This window comes from Bufo bufo, chromosome 9 (genome assembly GCF_905171765.1).
Source record: "Bufo bufo chromosome 9, aBufBuf1.1, whole genome shotgun sequence".
Classification (NCBI taxonomy): Eukaryota; Metazoa; Chordata; class Amphibia; order Anura; family Bufonidae; genus Bufo; species Bufo bufo.
Window position 1 is genome coordinate 162,944,852 of NC_053397.1, and position 13,183 is coordinate 162,958,034.

General features: G+C 43.4%; 1 long non-coding RNA gene across 1 annotated transcript in view; it reads right to left on the reverse strand.

Moving 5' to 3' along the window:
* The window catches only part of LOC120978655, a 58,864-nt gene extending 54,503 nt beyond the window's left edge, over nucleotides 1-4,361 (reverse strand). Inside the window, exons 1-2 of the long non-coding RNA XR_005774154.1 lie at nucleotides 4,264-4,361; nucleotides 4,061-4,164 (exon numbers count right to left, since the gene is read on the reverse strand). This is a non-coding gene — a long non-coding RNA (uncharacterized LOC120978655). The remainder of the gene's footprint in view (nucleotides 1-4,060; nucleotides 4,165-4,263) is intronic.
* Between the last annotated feature and the right edge of the window lie 8,822 nt (nucleotides 4,362-13,183).

Sequence of the window (13,183 nt, forward strand, 5' to 3'; positions counted from 1 at the left end):
CACAGTAAATAACTCTGCTTTAACACATAAACATAGGAACTGTATTAAGGCTATTGGCAGGTCTAGCTGTATACACATATAAGCTATACTAGCAACCTAGGACAGGTCTTAGCTGGCCAGCTACATGAAGGACTTCCTTACAAGAAACACTTAGGTGGTGGTGGATGTTCAGTAAAGCAAGGCCATTAAGTCGTTCATTTCCTATGATATTTCTTAAGTAGTATTTTAGGCTCTTCATAGCAGAAAATGATCATTAACTTGTACTAGTTGCTAGAGGCAGAGTAATAAAGATCTTAAACAAGTCCTTAATATGCGGGTAGAACGGCAAATCACAGCAGGTCTTGTAAGCCTCCAACACTGAAGAAAAAGACTGACTGTTCACAGTATTCATCCAGAGCCGGTATTCTGATAACAATACACTTTCATTGTTATTGGACTGTGCATAAAATTTGGATAACTGCAGGTAAGCCTCTTCACTCTGGTCTTCTTTATAAGCCATTAAACATGAAAACTTGTTTAATATATCAGAATGCTTGGTAAATCTTAATTTAATTTGTGACTGCATACTTGCCAAGAAGGGAAGAAATATGGATCTTCTGTAATACTCCTCAGGGTTTTCAGCAGGAATTTTACAACGGTATTGTGACTTTTTTTGGGAAGAACATCTGGGAATTTTTATTTCTCCACCGAGCTCAGACACCTTCTTAGAAACTTTGTCATAAATAGCTTTAAATTCACTATCTGCAGAAAGACTGTTGCAGTACGCAGCCCTGCAGGGTATTGCGATAGTGAGGTCACGGTTAATAGGCAAACGAGGGTTGCTCTTGGTTACTCACAGTTTATAGGAGACCCTGGGCATGCGTACAGCAGTGATGGAGAGGCTGGCACAGGGGTCCTCTGGGGCACTCTCTGTGTATAGGGACCAGGCCGGTGGTAGGTGAGGTGCCCTGGGTGTTGCAGGATTAATGTGCCGGTGGCAAGATCCCTTTAAGATTCATGACATCAGTGCCGGTAACGGTGGCACACCGATTTATAGTAGTATGAATTGAGGAACACAGTTTGCAGTGAACCAAAACTTTCTTTACTGGAAACTGTTAACTATATACAGTTCTTTAGGTTCAGTTTCATATGACAGAAGCAGTTTCGAGCAGGCTTTCCCAATAATGGCAGGCAACAATGTTCTTGCAAGATACTCAGAGGGTTAAACACACTCACAGATCAGGCTGCACCTTTTCCTCAGAAATCCTGTGCACTATTCCTCAGAACTCCTGTCTGTCTTGATCCCAAGGCCCATACGCCCTACTGGTGGCTTTATCCTTGGTAAAGAAACTTCCTCAGGTATATGTCTCCTTGCATTAGATAGATCATTTTGCCCTTCAGCTCTCTTGTCTGGCTGAAAACACTTCTGCTCTGCTCTGTACTGTACTTGGTAGGAACTGCAGGTTTCTCAGGAGGTAACTCTTCCCCTGGTAACAAATTCTGAGCTAACTCTGGCTCAAGAACCTCAGGCAGGCAAGACTGCACTCACTAGCCTCCTGGAAGCATCTAGAAGCCTGGGCTGTCTAGTTGCATGTCAGAAGCTCCCTTTAGCTGCTGCCTAGTTAAAGTCCACACTCACTTCTGACTCTACACTACTTTCCATGAACAGGACCTGACTATATATATTAGGGGTTCCCTAGCTCCCTCTACTGTCTTGGAGGAGGAATTACACCCTAACAGGCCTGATACACTGATAAACAGGGAAACATTCACATAAAAGCATAGCAATACACATTAAAATGTGATGTAAAATACCATGCCACTGTTCCACAGGAGGTGGAGAACAACGTGGCCCAATTGACCCTTGTGTAGCGCCCACATTTACCTACTGGGACACTACACTGTAGTTTTGAAGAACTTGCAGAACACTATCCACATGTTTTAGAGCCTTCTGTAAATTCATATTTGCACTCTGTAGATACTCACTTAAATTTTTTGTTACCCCAAAAAGATGATTTACAACATGAATTGTAATGAGGAAGCTTGGGCTGTATACTTTAGTATGTAGCATGTCAGCTTTAGATGAGGCATCTTTATCAGACCACAACGAAATTTCTTCAAGAGATGGTATAACAGCATCCATCAATTCAACAAGAACATTTACAGAGTTGTGTCTTTCTACCCATCTGGTAGCACACATTTGCAGTAGCCTTGTTTTTTTTTGCTTTCAGAGCAATGCACTTCAATGTTGTTTACCATAACTTGATGTTTTTTTGGTGTGTTAAAAAAATCATGCAGTTTTCCAACCACTGATAGAGAATTTCTCACTTCTGGTTCATGACAGGAGTCAGAAATTGCCAGATTGCGACAGTGAGAACCACAGTGATAAGAGCTGTTGGATGCTGTTGATTAATATATGCCTGTGCACCTTGGAATTTTCCTGCCATGCTGCTAGCACCATCATATCCTTGACCTCGAAGGTAGTTTATCTCAATGCCAAATGCAGAAAGGCTATGTAGAATGGTTACTGCTAAGTGTCTTCCACTTGTATTTACAACAGGAACAAAGTGAAGGATCTCTTCTACAACGTCATTTTCTATAAAATGCACTGCCAAAGAGAACTGCTTTGTCCCACTGATATTAGCTGTTTCATCTGTCAGAACCGAAAAACATTTTGTTGCATTTACCCTGTCTACTATTTTTTTTTTAAAAGCACTTTATTGCAAGCAGACAACATTTAATTTTGTGTTTTCCAGCTAATATAATTGCATTTTTTACACATGACATCAGATGCTCTGTTAGAGCTGAATCACCTGTATTTGCGCGAAAGCATAATAATGCCTTAAATTTCCCTCATTATGAGGGGGAGTTTTACTTACAGTAGCTCGAATGATTCAAAATCCCTATGACCACGTAAAGCCAATCCTTAACGACCACAAAAGATAATGGTCTCTATAATTGGCATTATTTTTTTTATATTTTTCTTAGCTTGTTCCTTCATGGACTTGTCAAGCTGGACACTGACTGGATCACCTTTACCCTGACGTAAAGGGAACCTGTCAGCGGCAAAACCCATCCCAAACTGCCAGCAGTACCTTCAAGTAGCCGGCAGTGAGTTTCGAATTATGATTTTCTTACTGCATTCTGATGAGGCAAAAGTATGAAAAACGTTCTTTTATCCTCCGTCCGCGCTATTTTCCAGTCAGGCTTGACGTCAAGGGGACATTCCCACTTTTCGAACCAAGAATGCTGAAACCTGGGCTTCTTTCCTGAATTTTTAGATGGAAAATTATATGTTAACTAGGAATCCATATTTCATTTTGAAAGTCTCGTTTTTTATCAGATGTGAGTCTGTTTAGAGTGTTACAATGGCCAATATCCTTCATATTTGATATGACAGCCACGTTAGTGATGGGATGCTGCTAATCACCTCTTCAACCTCTGACTCCTGTGAAAGGCTACAAGATTTTGAATCAACAATTACCTCGTCATGATCTGTCTCAAAAACATATCCTTGGCTACTGAATTCTGTGTTATTAGTTGTCTTGTTGTTACTATCCTCCTGCCTAACTTTTGCACTTTTTGGTGCAATGATATTAAAAAAGCTTGTAATAGTTCTCTTACTCATCCTAAAAGTAAATTGGTCTGCTCTGAAGAAATGGGGTTGCCTGTGTAACATACAGAAAAATTGTATTTTAGAATAAAAAAAATATATCATTTGGCAAATACACTATAAGGCTACATTTTCCCGTGGCTAGAAGCATCAATTTAGTGCTGCGATAATCGCTTATACCAATCTTTGCATTGCAACTATAGAAAGCAACAAGCCATTTTTCAACAACTATTGACATTTTTAAGAATAAAAATCTTCAGCACAAGTAACTTCTGCTATGTGATATTTATATGTGGGTTATATTAGTATGACCTTCTGTATATTGCAGTAGGTTAGCCGCCAGTGATTTTGCAGTGGCTATCCAGATGCAAATCCACCCCATCTGGCCCTGACCTTACATTACAGTTACGGCCTATGACTTTCATGTCACAGCTTCTCACTTGATTTAAAAACTATCACTTAACATACCTGATATATCAAAGGGGAAATATATAGCTGATCAAAGATGTTCTTATGTCGGGGTAAAGGTGATTCAGCTCCAGCAGGAATCTTCCCAAAAATAAGTTTAATATCTGTGGAAAGACATATAGCTCAAGCTATAAAAGGCTGTCCTAGCAACAGACTAGAAAAGGAGAAAAAGAAACATATGTCAGACGACTGCCAAAGCATACCTGAAACATAGAAGGGATGGAGTTCCTTGGGTGAGACAGTTGTAGCTTCCTTAGTGGTCGTCAAGGATTGGTGGGCACTGGCAGAAGGGCAGGTGATTCAGCTCCGGCGGGAAGAAGTTTATTATCTGTGGAAAGACATATAGCTCAAGCTATAAAAGGCTTTCCCAGTACTCGACCGAGGCATTGAGGGGGGGGGGGGGTTAATAAGGGTTGGATAACCCCTTTAATGTCGCCACAGAGGGCCATTTTGTCCTATAGATGCCACAGTTACAATGTGAATCTCCCCCGGAGGATTTTTATGATATAATGTGGGATATTTTACATATAAAAAGGTATAAAAGGGTACTCCAGGTACTTCTGGTGCCGCTTATCTCAGTGAAAAGAATCACATAGGATTACAATAATACAAGCGATCCCCATAGACATGAGATGGTAGGTTGTCATGGCCTGTACCCAGCTTACCTCACTTTGTATTGATAAAGCCCTAAAGGGGATCCCCCACCCCAAAGGAAAAAATACAGAAAGGAGATGCCCAGGCACGGCCAAAAAAAAGAAGCAGAGTTACTGAGTGATTGACTTTATGACCCTTTTAGGTACCTCACTTTGTATTAATAACAGCCCTTAAGGGGGCCCCCCCCAAAGAAAAACAAACGTTAAAAACTTTTACAGCAAGAATGGATGGACGGCCATACTGGACCTTAGTATTAACCAATAGACCTGACAGAACAACAGATGTGCCAGGTTGGGGGACACCTGGGAAATAGTGACCATAAAGTAAAAGATTTCCAATAACCTTCAACGAGCGTTTCTACAGAGAGGAACAAAAATAGAGGTAACTAACTGGGACAAAGTCCTCAAAAATAAAAGTACCACCACAAAAATGGGATATTTTTAAAAGCATCCTAAAATCTAATTGTGAGAGGTACATACCCTTATAGGAATAAAGGGTTAAGACAAGAGAAGAAACCAATGTGGATCAGTAGAACTGTAAAGAAAGCAATAAATGACAAAAAGAAAGCATCTTAAAATCACTAAACAGGAGGGTAGGAGGAAGCACTGAAAGACTGAAGGTGAAGGTGTCGGCCCTCTACAGAGCAATGAGGGGGAAGTTGCAACGAGTGACGAGGAGGAAAGCAAAGCTATTAAATATTTTTTTTCTCCACTGTATTCACTGAGGAAAATAAAACTGTCAGATGAAATGCAGAATGTAAAAGTAAATTCCCCATTAAAGTGTCCTGTCTGACCAGGAAAAAGTACAACATCGACTTAAAAAGATTAAAAATAGACAATCGCCCAGGACCAGATAGCATACACCCCCGTATCCTAAGAGAATTAAGTAATGTCATATCCAGACCCTTATTTCTGATATTGCAGACTCTATACTGACAGGGAGTGTTCCACAGGATTAGAAATAGCAAATGTGGCGTGACAATATTCAAAAAAGCGTGCAAAAACAGAGCCTGGAAAACTATAGGCCAATAAGTTTAACATTCTGTTGAGAGTAAACAGTTTGAAGGTTTTCTAAGAGATGCTATCTTGGAGGATCTCAATGAAAATAAGCAAATAATGCATATCAGCATGGCTTCATGAGGATCGGTCATGTCAAACTAATTTAATCAGTTTCTATGAGGAGGTAAGTTCTAGACTTGACAGTGGTGAATCAATGGATGTCATATCTGGACTTCTCAAAGCATTTGACACTGTACCACATACTGTAAAAGGTTAGTATATAAATGAGAATGCTCGGACTGGGAGAAAATGTCTGTATGTGGGTAAGTAACTGGCACAATGATAGAAAACAGAGGGTGGTTATTTACGGTACACACTCAGATTGGGTCACTGTCCCTAGCGGAGTACTCTTGAGGTCAGTATTGGGCCTATACTCTTCAATATATTTATTAATGATCTTGTAGAAGGCTTGCACAGTAAAATATAAAATTTTGCAGATGACACTAAACTGTGTAAAGTAATTAACACTGAAGAGGACAATATACAACTACAGATGGATCTGGATAGATTGGAGGCTTGGGCAGATAAGTGGCAGATGAGGTTTAACACTGACAAATTAAGGTTATGCACATGGGAAGGAATAATGCAAGTCACCCCGTACATACTAAATGGTAAATACTGGGTAACACTGACATGGAAAAGGATCTAGGAATTTTTATAAACAGCAAACTAAGCTGTAGAACCAATGTCAGGCAGCAGCTGCCAAGGCAATAAGATAAATGGGTCTGCATCAAAAGGGGCTAGATGCCCATGATGAGAACATAGTCCTACCACTTTACAAATCACTAGTCAGACCACACATGGAGTACTGCTGTACAGTTTGGGCTCCTGTGAACCAAGGCAGACATAGCAGAAGCTGTCGAGGTTCAGAGGAGGGCAACTAAAGTAATAACTGGAATAGGGCAACTACAGTACCCTGAAAGATTATCAAAATTAGGGTTATTCACTTTAGGAAAAAAGACGACTGAGGAGGAGATCTAATTGCTATGTATAAATATATCAGGGATCAGTCCAGAGATCTCTCCCATCATCTATTTATCCCCAGGACTGTGACTGTGACGAGGGGACATCCTCTGCGTCTGGAGGAAAGAAGGTTTGTACACAAACATAGAAAAGGATTCTTTACGGTAAGAGCAGTGAGACTATGGAACCTCTCTGCCTGAGGAGGTGGTGATGGTGAGTACAATAAAAGAATTCAAGAGGGGCTTGGATGTATTTCTGGAGTGTAATAGAATTACAGGCTATATCTACTAGAAAGGGGTGTTGATCAGGGAGTTATTCTGATTGCCTGCTTGGAGTCGGGAAGGAATTTTTCCCCCTTAAGTGGGGAAAATTGGCTATGTACTACATCAGGGGATTTTTTGCCTTCCTCTGGAATCAACTTGCAGGATACCAGCCGAACTGGATGGACAACGTCTTTTTTTGGCCTTATATACTATGTTACTATGTGACTTTGTTACTAATGATACAATCATTCACATAGCTCGACCATCGAGCTAAATAACCAATAAAAAATGTGGGGGATTCAATCAGCACAACCCTATATGTAGGTGCACATTGCTATGGCGAAATACATATACAAAGAAAAAGACACAATGCAATGGCCCTCTGCAACCAGCATTCTGCCCTGCCTCTATGCTGGATGAGGCATTGGTGTACATTTTGGCCAAAGCGTAATAAGCCACTCACCACGTCAAGGTCGCCCTCTATGGAGTGGTCCCTAACACTAGTTCCTACCTGTTTGTGGGCCATGACAGCCACACAAGGTCCAGGGAATGCAGGTGCAGCATGCACGCAAGCACACTCTGCTTTTAACCCCATTTGGCTCCAGGAGAAGCCATTTGGCTCCAGGAGAAGTATATAGTGGGCTCAGCATGCATGTTGGTCCTTGCATCCCTGATTCGATGAAAGCTGTAATGGCACCGGACGGGGTTAAAAGCAGAGTGTGTTGGAGTGCATGCTGCACCTGCATTCCCTGGACTTTGTGTGGCTGTCATGGCCCACAAAAGGTAGGAACTAGTGTTAGGGACCACTCAATAGAGGCGACCTTGACGTGGTGAGTGGCTTATTACGCTTTGGCAAAAATGTACACCAATGCCCTCATCCAGCCTAGAGGCAGGGCAGAATGCTGGTTGCAGAGTGCCATTGCATTTGTGTCTTTTTCTTTGTAATGTATTTCGCCACTAGCGATGTGCACCTACATATAGGGTTGTGCTGATTGAATCCCCCACCATTTTTTCTTTGTAGTATATATTGGAGGCGTGGCGATCTCCCATGCAGTCATGCACACCTGACCAGTCAATCTGTCCCTGGAGGCTGGTTTTAAGTCAGTAATAAACTGAGTCTGCTTATATAGCAACCTACAGTAGCCATTTGGCTCAGGAGAAGTATAAGTGGGACTCAGCATGATGGTTGGTACTTGCATCCCTGGATCGATGAAAGCTGTAATGGCACGGACGGGGTTTTAAAGCAGAGTGTGCTTGGCGTGCATGCTGTAACTGCATTCCCTGGAATTTGTGTGGCTGTCATGGCCCACAAACAGGTAGGAACTAGTGTTAGGGTACCACTCCCATAGAGGGGACCTTGACGTCGGTGAGTGGCTTATTACGCTTTGAGCAAAAATGTACACCAATGCCTCATCCAGCATAGAGCAGGGCAGAATGCTGGTTGCAGAGTGCCCATTGCTTTTGTGTCTTTTTCTAAATAACCAATTAGCTGAACTAAAGTAAACCTACCACCCAGCCTTACAGCTGGGTGACCAACCCTTCCCTCTAATAAAGCACGTTGACAATGCAAAGTAGGGAGGTGGTGAGGGATCTTCAGTTTTCCACTGCAACCAAGACTTGAGCCAGCTTGTCTTGCTCTTTTATAGCTCAAATTTCTGCATGCTCCAGGTCCAGCAGCAAATCAGCATAGTAATGCCAGACATTTATTTTCCCAATCCCTGTCCCAATCATGTCCATATAATTACATAGCCCCCTCCCCCCAGTAATTATGTACATATAATACATTGTGTTCTCACACAGTAATCATGCACAGCTCCACATAGCACAGCTACAGGGCCGGACTGGGGATAAAAACCAGCCCTGGAAAAAGTTGCATACCAGCCCCACAGCATTGCGTCATTATTACTTGTTTATAAAAGGGGAAAAGCATTCATTTTAAAACACGTGTGTAAACACGAATATGAACTTTGCCCCACAATAGCTCTTTTGTAGAACCCCACTTGTTCATATTACAGTTTGAAGTCAATGGGGACCCGAACTTTTCGGCACTAAAAAGGCTGTAAAACAGCCCAGGAAAGAGCTAGAGGGCTGCAAAAGGCAGCAACATGTAGGTAAATCCCCTGCAAACAAATGTGGATAGGGAAATGAATTAAAATAAAATAAAATAAAAATTAACCAATTATCAATTGGACAGAGTCCCATAGCAGAGAATCTGGCTTCACGTCAGCAGAGAATCAGTCTCTTCATGCTATAGCAGAGAATCTGGCTTCATGTCAGCAGAGAATCAGTCTCTTCATGCCATAGCAGAGAATCTGGCTTCATGTCAGCAGAGAATCAGTCTTCATGTCATAGCAGAGAATCAGGCTTCACGTCACCCACACTGGAACAGGCCACTGTCACATATTTAGGCCCCGAAACCCAGACAGAGGAGAGAGGTCCCGTAACAGAGAATCTGGCTTCATGTCAGCAGAGAATCAGTCTTCATGTCATAGCAGAGAATCAGGCTTCACGTCACCCACCACTGGAACAGGCCACTGTCACATATTTAGGCCCAGGCACCCAGGGCAGAGGAGGAGAGGTCCCGTAACAGAGAATCAGGCTTCATGTCAGCACAGAATCAGTCTTCATGTTATAGCAGAGAAATCAGGCTTCACGTCACCCACCACTGGAACAGGCCACTGTCACATATTTAGGCCCCGGCACCCAGACAGAGGAGAGACGTCCCGTAACTGAGAATCTGGCTTCATGTCAGCACAGAATCAGTCTTCATGTCATAGCAGAGATCAGGCTTCACGTCACCCACCACTGGAAGAGGCCACTGTCACACATTTAGGCCCCTGGCACCCAGACAGAGGAGAGAGGTCCCGTAACAGAGAATCTGGCTTCATGTCAGCACAGAATCAGTCTTCATGTCATAGCAGAGATCAGGCTTCACGTCACCCACCACTGGAAGAGGCCACTGTCACACTTTAGGCCCTGGCACCCAGACAGAGGAGAGAGGTCCTGTAACAGAGAATCTGCTTCATGTCAGCACAGAATCAGTCTTCATGTCATAGCAGAGAATCAGGCTTCACGTCACCCACCACTGGAACAGGCCACTGTCACATATTTAGGCCCCGGCACCCAGACAGAGGAGAGAGGTCCCGTAACAGAGAATCTGCCTTCATGTCAGCACAGAATCAGTCTTCATGTCATAGCAGAGAATCAGGCTTCACGTCACCCACCACTGAACAGGCCACTGTCACATATTTAGGCCCCGGCACCCAGACAGAGGAGAGAGGTCCCCGTAACAGAGAATCTGGCTTCATGTCAGCACAGAATCAGTCCTCATGTCATAGCAGAGAATTCAGGCTTCACGTCACCCACCACTGGAACAGGCCACTGTCACATATTTAGGCCCCGGCACCCAGACAGAGAAGAAAGGTCCCGTAACAGAGAATCTGGCTTCATGTCAGCACAGAATCAATCTTCATGTCATAGCAAAGAATCAGGCTTCCGTCACCCACCACTGGAAGAGGCCACTGTCCACACATTTAGGCCCTGGCACCCAGACAGAGGAGAGAGGTCCCGTAACAGAGAATCTGGCTTCATGTCAGCACAGAATCAGTCTTCATGTCATAGCAGAGAATCAGGCTTCACATCACCCACCACTGGAAGAGGCCGCTGTCACACATTTAGGCCTGGCACCCAGACAGAGGAGGGAGGTCCCGTAACAGAGAATCTGGCTTCATGTCAGCACAGATCAGTCCTTGTAGGATATATCGGAATGGCTCACCCTCCAAGTTGCTATGAAAAAGGGTGCTCCCCCTAAAAAGGTTACCCCAAACCTTAAAAGGAGATAAAATATTAAATAGAATAAGAGGGGCATACCTACATCTAGTTCACATCGACCACTACACAGTATTATGTTAAAACAATTTATTAAATATACATACGGTACCTGATAAATTAATAATACACCTAAAATACGTAAATCTATACTGTGAATAAATAAATGAATAAATACACTGCTCAAAAAATAAAGGAACACTTAAACAACACAATGTACCTCCAAGTCAATCACACTTCTGTGAAATCAAACTGTCCACTTAGGAAGCAACACTGAGTGACAATCAATTTCACATGCTGTTGTGCAAATGGGATAGACAACAGGTGGAAATTATAGGCAATTAGCAAGACACCCCCTATAAAGGAATGGTTCTGCAGGTGGTGACCACAGACCATTTCTCAGTTCCTATGCTTCCTGGCTGATGTTTTGGTCACTTTTGAATGCTGGCGGTGCTTTCACTCTAGTAGTAGCATGAGACGGAGTCTACAACCCACAGAAGTGGCTCAGGTAATTGCAGCTTATCCAGGATGGCACATCAATGTGAGCTGTGGCAAGAAGGTTTGCTGTGTCTGTCAGCGTAGTGTCCAGAGCATGAAGGCGCTACCAGGAGACAGGCCAGTACATCAGGAGACGTGGAGGAGGCCGTAGGAGGGCAACAACCCAGCAGCAGGGACGCTACCTCCGCCTTTGTGCAAGGAGGAACAGGAGGAGCACTGCCAGAGCCCTGCAAAATGACATCCAGCAGGCCACAAATGTGCATCTGTCTGCTCAAACGGTCAGAAACAGACTCCATGAGGGTGATATGAGGGCCCAACGTCCACAGGTGGGGGTTGTGCTTACAGTCCAACACCGTGCAGGACGTTTGGCATTTGCCAGAGAACACCAAGATTGGCAAATTCGCCACTGGCGCCCTGTGCTCTTCACAGATGAAAGCAGGTTCACACTGAGCACATGTGACAGACGTGACAGAGTCTGGAGACGCCGTGGAGAATGTTCTGCTGCCTGCAACAGGTTCCAGCATGACCGGTTTGGCATTGGTCAGTAATGGTGTGGGGTGGCATTCTTGGAGGGCGCACAGCCCTCCATGTGCTCGCCAGAGTAGCCTGACTGCCATTAGGTACCGAGATGAGATCCTCCGACCCCTTGTGAGACCATATGCTGGTGCGGATGGCCCTGAGTTCCTCCTAATGCAAGACAATGCTAGACCTCATGTGGTTGCAGTGTGTCAGCAGTTCCTGCAAGACGAAGGCATTGATGCTATGGACTGGCCCGCCAGTTCCCCAGACCTGAATCCAATGAGCACATCTGGGACATCATGTCTCGCTCTATCCACCAACGTCCACGTTGCACCACAGACTGTCCAGAGTTGGCAGATGCTTTAGTCCAGTTCTGGGAGGAGATCCCTCAGGAGACCGTCCGCCACCTCATCAGGAGCATGCACAGGCGTTGTAGGGAGGTCATACAGGCACGTGGAGGCCACACACACTACTGAGCCTCATTTTGACTTGTTTTAAGGACATTACATCAAAGTTGGATCACCTGTAGTGTGTTTTTCCACTTTAATTTTGAGGGTGACTCCAAATCCAGACCTCCATGGGTTGAAAAATTTGATTTCCATTTTTTTTTTGGTGTGATTTTGTTGTCAGCACATTCAACTATGTAACGAACAAAGTATTTCAGAAGAATATTTAATTAATTCAGATCTAGGATGTGTTATTTTTGTGTTCCCTTTATTTTTTTGAGCAGTGTATATATCAATGAATAAATATATATCAATACAGATAGAATGTGATAATACTAAGGGTTATTGACGTCATGCATCAGATGGTTAATAGTGAATGTCTCTAGTAGGATCGCTGAAATACAGGATAAGAAAACAGTCACTATATTGGTCCGCAATATGCGATTCCTTCCAAACAGGAAAAAATAAATAAATGCGTTAGTCCTTCAATATAGGAACAATGGACTGTCCTTAGCGTATAAGTACAAGCATTCCTTTTTGTAGAGGTAACTTCGTCTCCAGGTATAGCTCCACTATTGCACTGTGATACAATATGGCAAGTACTCACTGTTTGTAGAGGTGGTAAAGTGTTCGGATAGTTGCGCTTAGCGTGGCGTCCCACGAGTTGTCAGCGCAGATGATTATAACTCCAATCTACTTTATCGTGAGTTGTACACTGCATGAAATAAGCTTGCACAAAAGGGGAGAAACAGTCCGTTTGGTGAACTAGGGTCAATGTGAATATGGCCCTACTTGAGATTCGCCTTTGCTTTGTGTCTTTTTCGCACGGCAGGACTTTCGTTTCTTTCCAAATTGGCTGCAAACTTGTAGTTAAGATGCGCAAATTATATTGCG